The following is a 16,172-nucleotide window of genomic DNA, read 5'->3' on the forward strand; positions in this document are numbered from 1 at the left end:
TTCACTTTCTGAGAGCTGATTATGTGGTAGGGGCTCCTCAGTATATGTCACCTTTTCCTCCTCCAATGATGATGATAGTCTGACATTTTCACCTTTGAGCCCGTTCATGACAAATTCCAATATCCCTGGACAACTGGAATTTCCTATACAAGCCTGCTGTGTGATCTGCGTGATCCAGTTGGTCTACATGACATCAGTGGGCATGACATGTGGAAGGGACTTTCGCTTTGAACCTCCAGCCCAGCAGTGGCAGTTAGGGTGCCAGAAGAAGCTGTGCTTCAGTGCCAATCACTTATGACACAGTTCAAACCCCTTCATAAGCCACCAGTATCTCTTTTTCAATTGGGTTGTTACAGATCTTGGATCCTTTGTATTCCTGATTCTAGAACCCCAGGGCTCATCCTCAAGTCTCCCAGGATACCTTTTTGCCAGAGACTGCAGGAAGAACCATTCTCCCCAGCTACAGTGTAGTGGACATTTTTCACATTTTGTCCTGTCCTGACTGGTCCAAGGGCTGCTGCATGAACAATCTCCTGTTTAATTTGTTAAAAATTTTGTTGTTGCTCAGGACTGCACTTGAAATTCTTCTTCCAGGTCACTTAATAGAAATGGTTTACACTCTGACTGTAATTTGGAACATGCATCCTTCAAAAATCCACAGTGCCAAGGAAAGTTTATGTTTCCTTCTTGGAAAGTTGGTGTGAGATTGTTACGTGTGGTTTTAGGTCAGAGACAGAAATCATGACTCAGGTCCTCTTGATCATAAGATAAACAGCCTGTTTCATTGTTTAGAACTTTCTTATATAGGGAGTTCAAAACTCCCAGATCTAGACAACTGATTGGTTTGGGTCTTAACACTGCCCAGCTCCCTGCCCAATGATACATCTGCATTTGGGTTGGAAGGAATTGGTTGAGATCTCTGTTTGAGTTCAGATCTGTCTTATGATTGTTCACCATGGGACTCATTTATCACCTAGGAGAGCCAAATTGGATTTCCTATTATAGCCAGATTTATCTGTCCAACTACAGACTATCTGTACTGTGACAGGGGACAAATCTACTATTTTGCTGACCATGTGCGTTTATAATCTGACAAAATACATTTTGTGTTTTACTGCTAAAAGCAGAATTTCCTGGGCAAGTTCCTTGTCCTTACTTTGCCTTATGGCAAAATTGGCTTTCAGAAGGATCTGGATTGTCTTCTCTCCTTTCTCAAATACTTCCTCAGCAAAAACTACCCCATGCAATGATGTCATCAATGTGTTGCAAGTGTTCTGGAGCTCCACCCTTTCCCAGTACAGTATGAATCAGTCCATGGCAAATAGTGGGGCTGTGCTTGCATCCCTGAGACAGTCAGATCCAAGTGTACAGGATGCCTTTTCATTGCGAAAGCAAACTGTGGCTTTCACTCTGCTGCGAAAGGAATGAAGAAAAATGTATTAGCATCGTCCACAGTGTCACCATTTTGCTGCCTTGGACTCCAGTTCATACTGAAGTTCCAGCAGGTCTGTCACAGCAGCACTCAGTGGTGGTGTGACTTTGTCCAGGCCATGATAATTCGCTGTCAGTCTCCACTCTCCATTGGACTTATACACTAGCCATATGGGGCTATTAAAGGGTAAGAGAGTCATACTGACCATTCCCTGGCTCTCCAGTTCATTAATTGTCTCATGGATGTGGGTCACAGAGTCCCGGTTGGTGCGGTATTGTTGCTGATGCACTGTTGTGGTAGTGATCGGTACCTGTTGTTCTTCCACCCTCAGCAGGCCTAGAGCAGAAGGGTCCTTTGAAAGACCAGGCAAGGTATTCAGCTGTCTAATTTCCTCTGTCTCCATAGCAGTTATTCCAAAATCTCAATGATACTCTTTTGGGTCCATGAAGCACCCTCTCCTGAGTTAATCTATGCCAAGGGTGCATGGGGTCTCTGGACCAATCAGAATGGGGTGATTTTGTCATTCATTCCCAATCAGGCTCTCTACAGCCTCCAGTACTCTCAGCTGTTGGGATCCTCTTATCATCCCAGAAACAGAGAGAGATTATTCCCTACAGATCTTGATGGCATCAGGGTACAATCTGTGCCAGTGCAAAATAAAGCCTTATACTCTAGTGGGTCTGATGTGCCAGGCCACTGGATGCACACAGTCCAGTAGATCCAACTGTCCCTTTTTCCTAGCTAGCTGAAGACAGGGCCCCTATAGTTCTTGTCATAGAAGTCATTGCTCATTTCTTGTAAATATGAACTGGTGATCCGTTCAAGAGGTTCAGAAATAACATTCAATCCTTCCATTCTGTCTAAGGACTTGCCCACTGGAAAATGGAGTGGCATTTATCCTTGAAGAATTTCCTGTAGTAGTTACCCTTTCTCTCAACTCATATCTGTGCTTCTAGGGCAGAGACGAGTGTTGCACTCCACTTCCTTATGGCTTCTCTGTGGTCATGCAGTAAAACTGCAGGTCACCTCATGGTGTGTACCCCTCTCTTGAGCAGGGGGATACATGCTCCCAGTAGCAGAGACTCTGGTCTGTACTGGCAGGGTCATGGGACATTTTCTCTCTAGCTTGTTCATATCTTTCAAATCTGTCTGCAGTCTTGTACAGTCTTTTCACAGCCAAGATGCAGGTTGGTAGGTTGGCAAAAGAGAGGATCTTCATATTGTCGAAGCTGGGTAATCACCTGAAGCAGTGTTTCTTCTCCTTCTTTCATTGACATCAATGTCAATGACTTGGTATATGACTATAGTGCACTCCATACAAACGTCAGCCACATGGATTGTGTAAGCTGGACCTGATCTGGATCTACAGTGGACTGCTTGTTATTTAAACCCATACAGATTTCCTCCAGCACAGTCAATTCTCTTAGGTACTGGATGCCTTTCTCCAAGGCCTTCCATCTACTTGGGTGCACTATTAGCTCATCCTTAAGAGAATATCTTTCCTCCATGCTTGACAGGAGTTCACCTCCAGAGGCTGAGAGTTTCTGTCCTCTTCCCAAACCTTTTGCCAATGCCTGCATTCCAGAACAGGGATCTCAGTTGGTTCCACTACAATCTGCTGAGACAAAGGAGAAAGTGGTAGATGGTACTGCAGTCCTGATGGTCATGCAGCATTTCCTGAGACAAAGAAGAAAATGGAGAATGTTACTTGCAGCCCAATGGTCATGAGGATTTTCCTGAGACAAGGGAGAAAATGGTGAACATTGCCACAGCCCAGTGGTGACATGCAGTCTCCTGAGATAAAGGAGAAAATAGCAAACACCACTGCAGCCACTCCTTCCTTTCCCCTGAGCCCAAGAAAATGAAAAACTATGATGAACAAATCCCCAGGCTGGACTCTCTATGCCACACTGACCCCTCTGCTTTGCCTGGACTACACCAACCACACCTGGACTGCACTGACCACACTACTCTATTTGTCACTTTTCTCCCTCAGGATAAAAAGGGAACAAATATATTGTCACGTTTCTTCTGCATATTGGCCTTTTCTTCCACATGAAGCCATGCCTCCCAGAGATGATATGAGCAGTGTAGAATAAACAACCTAGACATGCCTGCACTGTCTAGTCCTCCGCCCCCTCATGGCAAATGTGAGAAAATTTGCTCTGTCTCAACCAAAACTAGGACAGTACATTAACAGGCTCTTAAAATGTATTTTGGACATCAGTCAGGGAAAATCACACAGTCTATTTGTAGACAGCAACTGCAAGTCAGTATTGCTGAAAATTGCCTGTCTTTTAGGTGGTCTCAAAACTCATCCTTGCAGTTTCCCACAAATAGCATCATGGTTCGGCTTCTTCCCTATGGAGATTACTACACAGATTCTCTAAACTTTTTAAAAAGAAATTTCAATTACTCTTTGCACTTTCGCCAGATGTTTCTTCCAGTGTGTTTGTCTGATCTATAGTTTTCCATATATGAAAATGATGAAAAAAAAAAAAGCCTAGGAAAATTTTCAAAAAGCTGAAATATTTCTGCTGCTGTAGCTCTCGAATCACAACTTTACCCTACAATCATAACAACTGACCCTCAGGCTTTAAAGCCTTTATCATATTTTGCAGAGTTAAAAGACCACATTATCTGCTTTCATAGTGTTCTAAGGTGCCTGTTTTTCTCCTGAGACATGCAGGATACCAAAGCAGCTGTCAACAGATGTTATTACAAATTAACTATAGGAAAAAAACCCTCTAAATTCTAATGCCCTCAAAAGTGAAGTTAGAATTAATCTGCTGACTTGGACAAAACCAGGTGGATGCAGGCAAGTTTCACCTGTTTGTTAAGGTAAATGTGAAGCATCTGTTCCAACAACAGTCAATTATGTCCCATACAGTTTTACATTAATGCACTAGCTAGAGAACTACAAAAAACATGTAACAGTGTAATCTGGGCTGAACTTTAGGTACAAGGTGAGACATTAAAAACTGGATGAAATGTCTGCAGATCAAGTTAATATCATTTATTAGGCTGCAGAAAGACTTCCATGTGTCTCCCTGCATTTGCCCTGGAAGGAAGTGTGATGTGTGCTCTGCTATAGTGGTTTTCACTGATAACACATGCAAGGTAGGGAGGTAAAGGTTGAATGAATTCTGAAAGACCATCTGCATATGTATTTAAAAATGCTAATACTACAGGACCAAATAACCCTTCTGGGCATAAATCCAGATTCTACCATTTTTATAGAAAGAGAATAGAAACTTATAAAAAAGAAAAGTATAGTAGAAGAACTATGTTAAGCACTGTTCACCTCAGCTTGTTACTATTTCCTGTCCTCAGACCAAGTAGTCATCTTCATCTGGGTTAGACATCTAATTTGCATCTACATGCTTATTAGATGTGTAATGAAATATATAAAGAGTAAAGACTTAAATTTCCCATATGGTCAGACAACAAAACAACAGTTCTGAGTTACAGAGATGAATTAGAAAATCTAAGAAGTATTTGAGACTGAAAAAAGATTGACAGAAGGAAATGCACTCTACCATGCCTTAGACAAACACATCCACCATTCACTTCAGAAGAAGCAATGGATCCCCTACCCTCTCACCACCAGGTAGAAGGAAGCGACCTTAGAGATGGAGGGGAGTGGAAGAGGATTTCTGCTTGCGGTGGTAGGTGAATCTCCTCCAGACCTAGCTCACCTCCCTATGTGCCCTTATCTAAGACTCTGGAATCTCAGGACCAGGGTAATGAGACTGTGGATGAAGGTTCTTTTGGGATGGAGATGTTGCCCAGGGCAGAGCAACCTACCTTCTCCATCATGATCTCCCCAATTAAGAAAAAAAATAGAGTAGTAGTCATTGCTCACTCCCTTTTGAGAGGAATGGAGGGCCTGATATGCCAACCAGACCCAACCCATAGGGAGGCATATGGCCTCCCTGGGGCCTGGGAAAGGGAAATCATCAAGAAACTTCCCTGCCTGGTACAGCCTACTCTATCTTCTACTGGTTTTTCTGGTAGGCACCTGAACTGATGCAATCCCCACAACTCCAGCAGGTGTTTCTAATTAGGGAAAGAGTTTCAGTTTACCTCTGATATTTTAGGAAGTTTACCTAGATTCTTCCACAGCCAAGACAAGGGTTGACTCAGTGCCAACACAGGGCATAGATTGAGCTCTGAGAATGTAACTCAAAACCCCTTGGTGATCTTATTGGCTGCAAGCCAAGTTATCCCTCCTAAAATATTCAGTATTTAAGAAAGCACAAAAGGAAGTAAAGGCTTTTTTAGATGTTGTCGCAAGGTGTCTGAGGTTTTCTCAGGTGCCAGTGTGCAGCCTATTATTTGTTTTCTGCAATGTTTTGCTACTTTGTTATTTTTTCATTATTAAACCTTTTGATTTACAAAACTGTCGCTATTTTGGACACACAGAGATGAAGCAGGCAGCAGAAAGGTCAAGCAGGAAAGTCCTATTTTAATTTTTCTGACTCTATCTTATATACACTTTGATCAGAAGGCAAAAGATTGGCTACACAGGTTGTCACTTCTTCAACCTCATTGGTGAACGTCACCATCAATCATATTCCTCCTCCCAGAGGAGAAATATGTAAACAAAATAGATAAGTTCTAAAAATATACGTAGTTTTCTTGAAGCTGCGTGAGAATAAAATGCAAACAGAGAAAAGCAGGCAAACTTAGGGCGACACAAAACATCCTCGAGGAGCAGTCTTGCTCAAATTAATATAGCCATTTTTCTGCCAGGCTGGACCCTCAGAGTGTGGGGCGCACTGACAAGGTCTCAACAAGAAGGCTGTGGAGAATCAAGGGGGACCTTCAGGGCCTAGGGACAACTGGAGCACAGGTTGTGTTTTCTTCTGTCTTGCAAGTTACAGGGAATGATGGGGAAAGAAACAGGAAAATCATGAAGATGAACACCTGTCTTTGAGACAGGTTATGAGCAGAATTTTGAGTTTTTTGATCATGGGTCAGTTTATACAACACTGAGCCTGCTGGCAACTAACAGGGTATACCTGTCTCAAAGGGAATAAAGGGTCTCAGCTCGGGAGTTACCAGGGCTCATTGAGAGAGCTTTAAACTAGATTTGAAACAGAAATGGAGACAGGGACAGGCTTGACAGAAAAAAGGTGTGGTATAGGGAGAACTATAGCGATGACACTAGTAGCAAAATGAGGCCTAAGGGGGAATACCTCGATCAATAACAAGAAGCCAAAGACATCACAGTAAGACAGAACTGTGTGGCAACCCTGTGCACCCCCACTGGGATACTGACACAATGAAATACTATGAAGTGGCTGCACACCAATGCATGCAGTCGAGGAAAAAAATAGGACAAACTAGAGATCTGTGTGCAGTCACAGGGTTTTGATCTCACTGTGATTATGGAAAGGTGGTGGGATACCTCAAATGACTGGAATGACAGGCTGTTGTCATGAATAGCTATACACTGCTTAATAAAGAGCAGAAGGACATGGTGGTAGAGTTGCAGGCTAGCAAGGGTGACATTGTTGCAGGTGTTTGCTACAGGTGACCTGATCAGGGGAAAAAAATATATGAGATCATCTACAGACAGCTTGAATCAGTTTCAAAGTCAAAAGCGGGGATTCTTGTGGGGGACTTTAATGAGTCTGACATTTGCTGGAGAAGAAAAACAGCAAAGCATGAATTGTCCAGCAGGTTCCTAAAAAGCACTGATGACAACGAAATCCCTGGAAAGGTGATGGAACACTTCATTCTGGAGGCCATCTCTATACATATGGATGACAGGAAGGAGATCAGGACTAGTCAGCATGGATTCACTAAAGACAAATCATGGCCTTCCATGATGACAAATCTACCTGGATGGATGAGGGGAGAGCAGTGTGTATTGTCTACCTCAACTTCAACAAGGCTTTGACACTGCTTCTCACAATGTCCTCATAGGTGAACTCAGGAAGTGTGGACTAGATAAGTGGATAGCAAGGTGGATTGAGAACTGGCTGAATGGCACATGTCAGAGGGACAAAATCAGTAGAAGAGGGTCTAGCTGGAGGCTTATCTTTAGTGGTGTCTACCAAGGGTCAGTATTGGGTCCAGTATTGTTTAATTTGTTCATCAGTGACCTGGGGGGAGAGGCAGATGCCTCCTCAGCAAGTTCACTGATGACTTAAAGCTGGGAGGAGTGGCCAATACCCAAGAGTGTTGTGCTGACATTCAGAAGGATCTTAACAGGTTGGAGAGGGGGGCAGAGAAGAACTGTCCGAAGTTCAAGAAAGACAGATTCAGAGTCCTGCACCAGTACAGGCTGGAGGCCAAACCACTGTCAAGCAGCTCTCTGGAGAAGGACCTGTGGGTCCTGGGGGACAACAAGCTGTCCATGAGCCAGCAGTGAGCCCCTTGCGGCCAAGAAGGCCAAAGGTACCCTCGGGTGCATTAGGAAGAGCATTGCCATCAGGTTGAGGGAAGTGATCCTGCCTCTCTACTCAGCCCTGGTGAGGCCACATCTGGAGTGCTGTGTCCGGTTCTGGGCTCCTCAGGACAAGAGTGACATGGAGCTCCTGAAGCAGGTTCAGCAGAGGCAACAAAGGGTTCTGCCTTGAGAAGATGACTGAGAAGTGACTTCATCAATGTATATAAGTATAGGAAGGGTGTCAAGAGGAGGGAGCAGTGCTCTTCTCAGTGGTGCCAAACAATAAGACCAGAGGCAAAACTCAATGCATGAAAAGTTGTACCTGAATATGAGGAAGAACTTTTTTTACTATGCAGACAACCATACACTGGTTTCCTGGGTTGAAGTATATTCTATCACCATCTTCATGAACTGTTGAAACCAGGTGAGACAGTGCTCCCTGCCTCCTCCACTCTGGCTTATCTTCTGTTAATGGGCCCATCAGCACCTTTGCTACACAGCTCACAGATAACCCCCTCCTGGACTACCTCCTGATAATGGGCCCATCAGGCCTTATCACATGACTCACCATCCCATTGTGAGATGCTCCACCCAGAGGGAGAAACCAAGCATTCCAGCCTGGATATAAGCTGAGACTCTAAACACCAGAGGGGCGCTTACCCACTGGATTCCCAGAGGACCCGAGCTACCAGACCTTTCTACAGGATCACTGCTTCAGGAAGACCACCTCATCTGGACTGCTTCCATCACTACGCTCAGGTTGTATTCTGACTCTGTCAGTGGTCTTTTGTATTATTGCATCTATTTTATTTTACTTTCTTTTTTTTTTTTTTTCCTATTAAATTGTATCTCTGACTTGGAGCCCCTCATTTGTTTTGCCTTCAAACTACTACAACTGGAACAGTTTGCAAAGAGAGAGTATGGAGTCTCCCTCTCAGGCAATACTCAAGAACTGTTTGGATGCAATTCTGTCAATGTACTCTAGGATGATCCTCCTTGAGCAAGGAGGTTGGACCTGATGACTTCTCTGCTGATCCCTTCCAATCTCACTCATCCTGTGATTCTGTGAAAGTAAGGGCTCTTTAAATGATTATATTTTTCTCCGACTTTCTAACATTTTATTCAAAGTCAAGCAGTATTGTTTGGATTTCAGTGAAGTCTGAATTAAAAAAAAGTACATCGTCAAAATTTATATCTACTCCCAAATTAGGGTGTGGTAAAAAGTTGTGAAGAGATATCTATAGTGCTCTCACAAGGACTTCAAACTTAATGACATGCTTCCAGGGAAAACAAGATTGAGGGCTGCATTGTGAAGGCAGGCTGGGCCTGTGATGAAACTAGATTTAACATGACAGCTTTCTTAACCTGAGACAGTTAACTTTAAACTTATGTAAATGTAGTTTGGTTTAATGTCTGTGTACCAGAGCCAAGTAAAGTTTTCATAATGGTCATCAACAATTGTATACCTGGAAACTGTGCTTTAGCTGAGCAGTGGACCAAATTATCACTTCATTTCCCCTTAGTGTCCCAAACTGCAATTAAATGAGGCTGTCAATTAGACCATGCCTGATGCTGTCATGAGGAGGAATAGAGTTTCTCTCCTTGTGAATTTTTCACTGATGTTACCAGCTCACCAGTGGTAATAGTCAAGATTTTCTTGGCAGTTTCTAATAACCAGCAAGGATACCCATAGTCCAGGTTTCTCCTAGGAGATTGACTCTTCGGGGGCCCAAAGAGGGTTTTTGCTAGGTTTCACAAGTTTCTGAAAATGTCCAGACTGAATGTTTGTAGTGGTTTTTCACCAAATTAACTAGCATCTAAAGCCCTTTCAGCGGTAGCCAAGGCCACCTTTAGGGACATTTATACCATTTATTCACAGCAACCATTACTCTTGTTTAAATGAATTAAAATCTTCTAGTAATTGGAATACTGTCTTTAGAAGGAATGTAAGTTGGGTAAAAAGGTGGGGAGGGGTAGGTCAGCCAGATCAGCATACTTTATTTCAACATTTTAAAACTATCTCAACTTTCTTTTTCAAATAAGTTTCTTTAACTTTTTTTAAATTTGAAGATTTGTTTTGATGCATTGAAGACCTAGAAGTGAAACAACACACTTTCAACACAATATTAGTATAGGAGGTAATATAAAGGCTGACCTTTATTGGTGGCCCTCAGGGGGCAGATATGGAAAAATGCTCAACCCACATAGGGGGAAAACAGTTTTTTAAGTTTAAAAAATTAGCATAATTGATATGAATTCCCAATTAGAAGCACAGGGGATGAAGTAATTCCCCCCTTTTAGTTCCACCCCTTCTGTTGCCCCCCTTTAGAGAGGAACTAAACTTTGTTTAGGAAAATGTATCTCAAAAAGTTAGTCTCAGTCTTGGCTTCAAGGAATAACCAATATAGGATAGGGGCCTTGGACCTCCTGGGGCTTGGAGCCTTTAGGATGTGTTTTGTCTTCCTGCCTATCAGGGTCGGAAAGATACTGGAGCTAGCTAGGACTAAATAACTATACAACTATATAGTCTACAGAATATATGAAGGAAATATAAAAGCAAAAATAATTTTGGCAATAGTAAGAAAAAGAAAAGGGAGGGGGTTAAATCACCAACATTGATAAAAACATGTTTTCATTTCTGGTCTGCCCAAACTGCACTTTTTACCTGATCATTTGGTTCAGCCACCAAACCAAAACATCCATTATTTGTGTAGTTCTACTGAGTTTTCCTAATGTGTGGAGACACCCAAATCTCTAGAGATTCTGCAAGTACATGCAGAGAATTGCACCAAGGAAAGACAAAGTATGTTTGGAGAGGAAGTAGATACACAGATCAATATGCAGCTGTGAATTAAAAACTATAACTCTGGGTCTTATGCGGAGTATACATATGGCTATGTTGGTAATGGGAAACCTGAGAATTGCCCCTGAAGATCCTGGTGAGATAAACGTTTGTTCTTCACCTTTCAGTGCTAATTGAACTGGGATAATTTAGTTCCTGCATCCCATTTCTCTTCTGCCTGAATTTTAAATAAATAAGGTTAAAGGAAATTACTAATCAAGTACATGCCTTCCAAATCAAAGGTGGCCCCGCTTTCTAGCCCTTTACTTGATCAATCCAAATTCATTAAGAACCTTTCCTCTCTTCATATTAACGTGCAGATACAGCGGCTCCTACTTTCAGAAGCCTTCAGAAACTTTTTGAAATTACAGGGCTTCTAGGTTCACCATTAATGAAAGAATATTTCCTAATTAGCAATAAGAGTTGAAGTTAGGTTCTGCTTTCTCCTGAAGACTCCAGAAATGGTTTTCGTGGAGCTGGATGCAAACAGCACAACCTCTTTGCAGTCTTCAGTCTGGAAAATACTTGCAAACTGCAGAAGATGCCATGAGAGCTGCTACACTGTCTCTAAACATTAGCACATTTTTTGCATGTCTCTTGAATCACATTAACACAAATGAATGTATGTTAATATCAATATTTGTTTTCTACATCATTTGAGTATATGGGGAAGAATAGGAACAAACACTACAAATGCAAGAACAAATTTGAACTTTAAATTCACAAATTAAAATCTGGACTGCTCATCTGGAGTCCGAACTAAAGGGAAAAAGAGAAATACAGACAAGTGAGGCTAGGACAGGTGACCTGGGAAGAGTACAGAGATGAAGCACAACTGAGTATGGATGAGGTGAAGAAGGCCAAGGCTAAGCTGTAACTGAATTGGTTAAGGGATGCAAAGAATAACAGGAAGGGCTTCTACAGGAATGTTAACCAGAAAAGGAAGAACAATGAAGGTATATACCCCAATCCCTCCACCGATAGATAATGCTGGAAAGCTGGTAACAGCAAATGAGAAGGCTGAGATATTCTCTCTTCCCACACCTCCCAAGTGAAGGGAAAGCAGGATGGGGACTGGGGGAGCAAAGTCCCTCTCATTGTAAATAAAGATCACCTTCATGGCAATCTGAGTATCCTGAATGTACATAAGTCTATGAGACTGTGGTGGTGTATCTGTTTCCCCCTAGGCCTTGCTAAGATTGGAAAAATGCTTGCTAGGCCTTGGCTTTGAACAGTACCTGGGTTGAGCTCTTCTTGAGCTTATCAGAAGCACTGTCTGCTCTCAGGAACTTGTGCAGCCTAATGAGATTCTGTGGTTTTTTAATCAACAGCCTTTGAAATTTTTTGCCTGAATAACAACCTAAGTGGAATAATAGTTTTGTTCCAAATCTTTCAAAGAAAGTTTCTGACCTGAAGCGTGGCCAGGATGAAACATTGTTATGACTAAAGCCCAGTCACTTGAAGCCCTATAAACAGCAGTCCAAAATGAGACCATTTGAGCTCTTCAGCTCTGCAGCAGCTGTGACCAGCAAAGTCCCTCTGAAAACCTCTCAGAGCCAGCAAACTCTCAAGTATGTTGTACTCAGAGGATCAAAAAACAGTGACTGATCCTGGGCTGATACTCCCATTCCTTGAGAGTCAACCGTTTGCCTGCTGAGAAGATGCAAAGACATCTGAAGTAAGTATTTCACTACCTTAAAGGGAAATTTTAGCAGGTACCTTGTAGAAATTCTTTATGTCTGCATGCATACAAGTGTGTATACGCTATATCAAATGTCAGAGAAATGCTGCTTTCCAAGATTCTTAAGTACTTTAGGTTCACAAGTTAGGCCTTAAGTAAGTTACTGTTGTGATATAAAAACCTTATATGAGTCATTCACTGAATGGTTTCAACTGAAGTTATAATTCAAGTTAAATTCTCCTTAAGTGCTGTTAAGCTTAAGTAAAATGTTTTTACGTTTAAGTACTGTTAAGTGCTGTTGCACCTTTAGGCCTTATTCCTTTTTATCCTTACCCTTTCTATTGTTTTGTCTCTTCTCCCCGCCCTGCCCCCCCCCCCCCCCCAGATAATTTTGGGATTATTTTTGTTTAGATTAATTGACTATGGATTTTTGCTTGCTTTTCCTTGGTATGCCGTAACCATCTAGTAATACAGTGCTAATGAACTTTGTAATGCTATCACTTTTACATTAAACATATTTTTTACTGATACTTTTGCCAGTGACTCTTTAAGAAACTTGAAAAACTCATTTATGAAGAGATGCATCCCAGAGGCCTGAGAGAATTGGCTGATGTAGTTGCCAAGGCACTCTCCATGATATTTGAAAAGTCATGTCAGTCAGGTGACTAGAAAAGGGTCAACATTGTACCCATCTTTGAAAAGGGTAGAAAAGATAACAGTGGTAACTACTGACCTGTCAGCTTCAGTGCCTGGGAAGATCATGGAACAGATCCTTGTAGAAGCCATGCTAATGTACATGGAGGACAGGGAGGTGATTTGAGACAATCAGAATGGCTTCACCAAGGAAAAGTCCTGCCTCACCAACTTAGTGTCCTTCTTTGATGGAGTGACTACATCAGTAGATGAGGGAAGGGTTACAGATGTCATTTATCTAGACTTCTATAAAGCCTTTGACACTGTCACAACATTCTTCTCTCTAAATTGGAGAAAGATGGTTTGATGAATGGACCATTATATGGATATGAAATTGCTTGGATGGTCACATCCAGAGGTTAATGGGTCAATGGCTCAGAGTCCCAGTGGACATCAGTGACAAGTGGTGTCCTTCAGTGGGTATTGAGACCTGTGTTATTTGATACCTTCATTAATGACATGGACAAAGGGATCAAGATCACCCTTAGCAAATTTGCAGATGACACCAAGATCAGTCGTGTGGCTACCATACCTAAAGGATAGGATGCCATCCAGAGGGATCTGGACAAGCTCAAGAATTTGGCCCATAGGAATCTCATGAGGTTTAACAAGATCAAACGCAAGGTCCTACATCTGGGCTGAGGCAACCCCTGGTATCAATGCAGGCTATGGGGTGAACAGATAGAGAGCAGCCCTGCCAAGAAGAGGGTGCTGGTGGATGAGAGGCTGGACATGATCCAATAAAGTGTACTTGAAGCCGAGAAAGCCAAACGTGTCCTGGGCTGCATCAAATGAAATGTGGCCAACAGAGTGCGGGAGGTGATTCTGCCCCTCTTCTCTGCTCTGGTGAGACTCCACCTGGAGTGCTGCATCCAGCTCTGGTGTTCCAAGCACAAGGAAGGACATCAATCTGTTGGAGTAAGTCCAGAGACATTACAATTGTTGGAGGGATGGAGCACTTCTCCTATGAGGAAAAGCTGAGAGAATTTGGTTTGTCCAGCCTGAAGAAGAGAAGGCTTCAGAGCAACCCAATTTTGGCCTTCCAGTATCTGAAGGGACCCTGCAAGAAAGATGGAGAGGCAATTTTTCTAAGAGAATGGCTTCAAACGAAAGAGAGTAGGGTTAGATTAGATTCTAGGAAAACATTTTTTGCTGTGAAGTTGGTGAGGCACTGAAACAGGTTGCCTAGGGAAGTTGTTGATACCCCATCCTTGGAAGTTTTCCAGACCAGGCTGGACAGAACTCTGAACAATCTACTGTATTGAAAGGTCTCCCTCTCCATGAAATGGGGATTGGCACTAGATGGTCTTTAAAGTTTCTTCCAGCCCAAGCCATTCTACAATTCAATGTTTAAGAGCTAGCAGAACTTCACTGAAATATGCATTCTGCATAAGCCACAAAACACCTTTTTTTTTTAGTTGTTATTACCCAGAACAGGGGACTTTCTGAAGCTTGTTTGACCTTGATACACCAGAAGTAATTACTTTTACAACTTTCAACATCTGGGGAAAATTAATCTTGTTATTCATATGTGAATATGTGTTCTCATGTGTGTGAAAAACCTTAATCCTTTGTAAATGTTCCATAAAGTCTGATTGCTCCAAGCATACTGAATTGTCTTTCCTTTCTCAAAGACATCGCTTCTCCATCGGCATCAGTACAGATTACTGATCACTGACTATAAAGGTAAACATTTCAAGTATTGCCATTGAAATTTCAAAGGAAATTCTTTTTTTTTTTAATACACCTGTAAACTCCTGTGACACTGATTCACTCTGCACGTTGTAGAATGGACAACCAACAAAAAAACTGAGGTGAGAAAAAGTTTGTTTATACTTGTTTTCTAGCCAAATGCAATACACATTTCCACAACTTGCTTATAGGAGAGCCCAGTCCAGACCTGCATGTCCCTAGCATAGCAGCACTGACCCCTTCCTGTATAGCGTCTCGGCATTGTGTAGCATGTCAAGAGAATAACCATCAGATGGCAGCAGCACACAAACCACTAACTATTTCCAAAGGCTGGCACAGTTGAGTTTTTAACCATGTCCTTCTGCAAATTTCATTTTTCAATGATATTTTGGCAGACAATAGGTAAATAAACCACCTTATTAGAATAGTTGTATTTGAAAGGAAATAATACACTCCAAAATGCACCAGATGCAACAAAAGCTCCTATTCTTATTCAAGTGAGTTATGATATTTGTCAGTCTCCTGTTCCCTTTGAATTGGAGTTTCATGTCGATCATCTTACACAGTGTGACTAGGTGAAAATATATTCCAAAAATCTCTATGAAATGCAATTTCTATTATTAATTGTGCCCCACATTGCTGGTGGATGGAGTATGGATTCAACAAAAGAATGGTCTATGCCCAGAATACGAATTTACAAGGTGAACAAAATCTGGTTCCTCTGAAGTATTTTCTTCTGCTTGCCTAAACCACAGCTCTCACATAGTCTGCAATGTTCTTCTCCCCATCACTTTGGGTACCACTGACATATGGAAGATTTCAGGTATACTTTTTGTGAGGGTGACACCAGACTCATTGTGAAAAAGAGGGGAAAGCCCTGCACTTCCCATGACGGCAACCACCCCAGGTGGGACACAAGGGAACATATGCTTCACACAAGGACCTAAGAAAGGGCCAGAAGGCACATATGTCATGTGACAGCTACTGATATTTTTCTTCACCTCCTTGTTCAGCCTGCACTTCTTTACATGGTTACCATTGGGATCTTCCTATCACAGTCATCATTAGGAGACATACTTCCAGGGCCGGTAGGAGTGCACACACTGCTTCATCTCCTCCTGTGAGGCCTCAGGTTCTTCATGCAATACCTGTCTGTCTACAGAGTTTCAGATGCCCATGCTCCCCAAGAAGGGCATTTGCCTAGATGGTCTCCAAATACTAGCCATAAGCACTTCAGAGAATCATGGACCATTAAAGAAAAAAATTGCACTGGCTCAGTGCATGACAGAACTATGTAGCAAATCTATGTCTATCACCAGAGAATTCAGCTTGAGTTTTCCTCCTGAACAGGTTTTGCACCAAATTTAAGGCAAGCTTTTGGCTTAAGATGCAGTGTATATTGTGGTAATGTCTGGCATGCTCATGGCACAGC

The sequence above is a fragment of the Chamaea fasciata genome, unplaced genomic scaffold (assembly GCF_029207755.1).
Source record: "Chamaea fasciata isolate MVZ Bird 193981 ecotype frontalis unplaced genomic scaffold, bChaFas1.0.hap1 SCAF_1, whole genome shotgun sequence".
Lineage (NCBI taxonomy): Eukaryota > Metazoa > Chordata > Aves > Passeriformes > Sylviidae > Chamaea > Chamaea fasciata.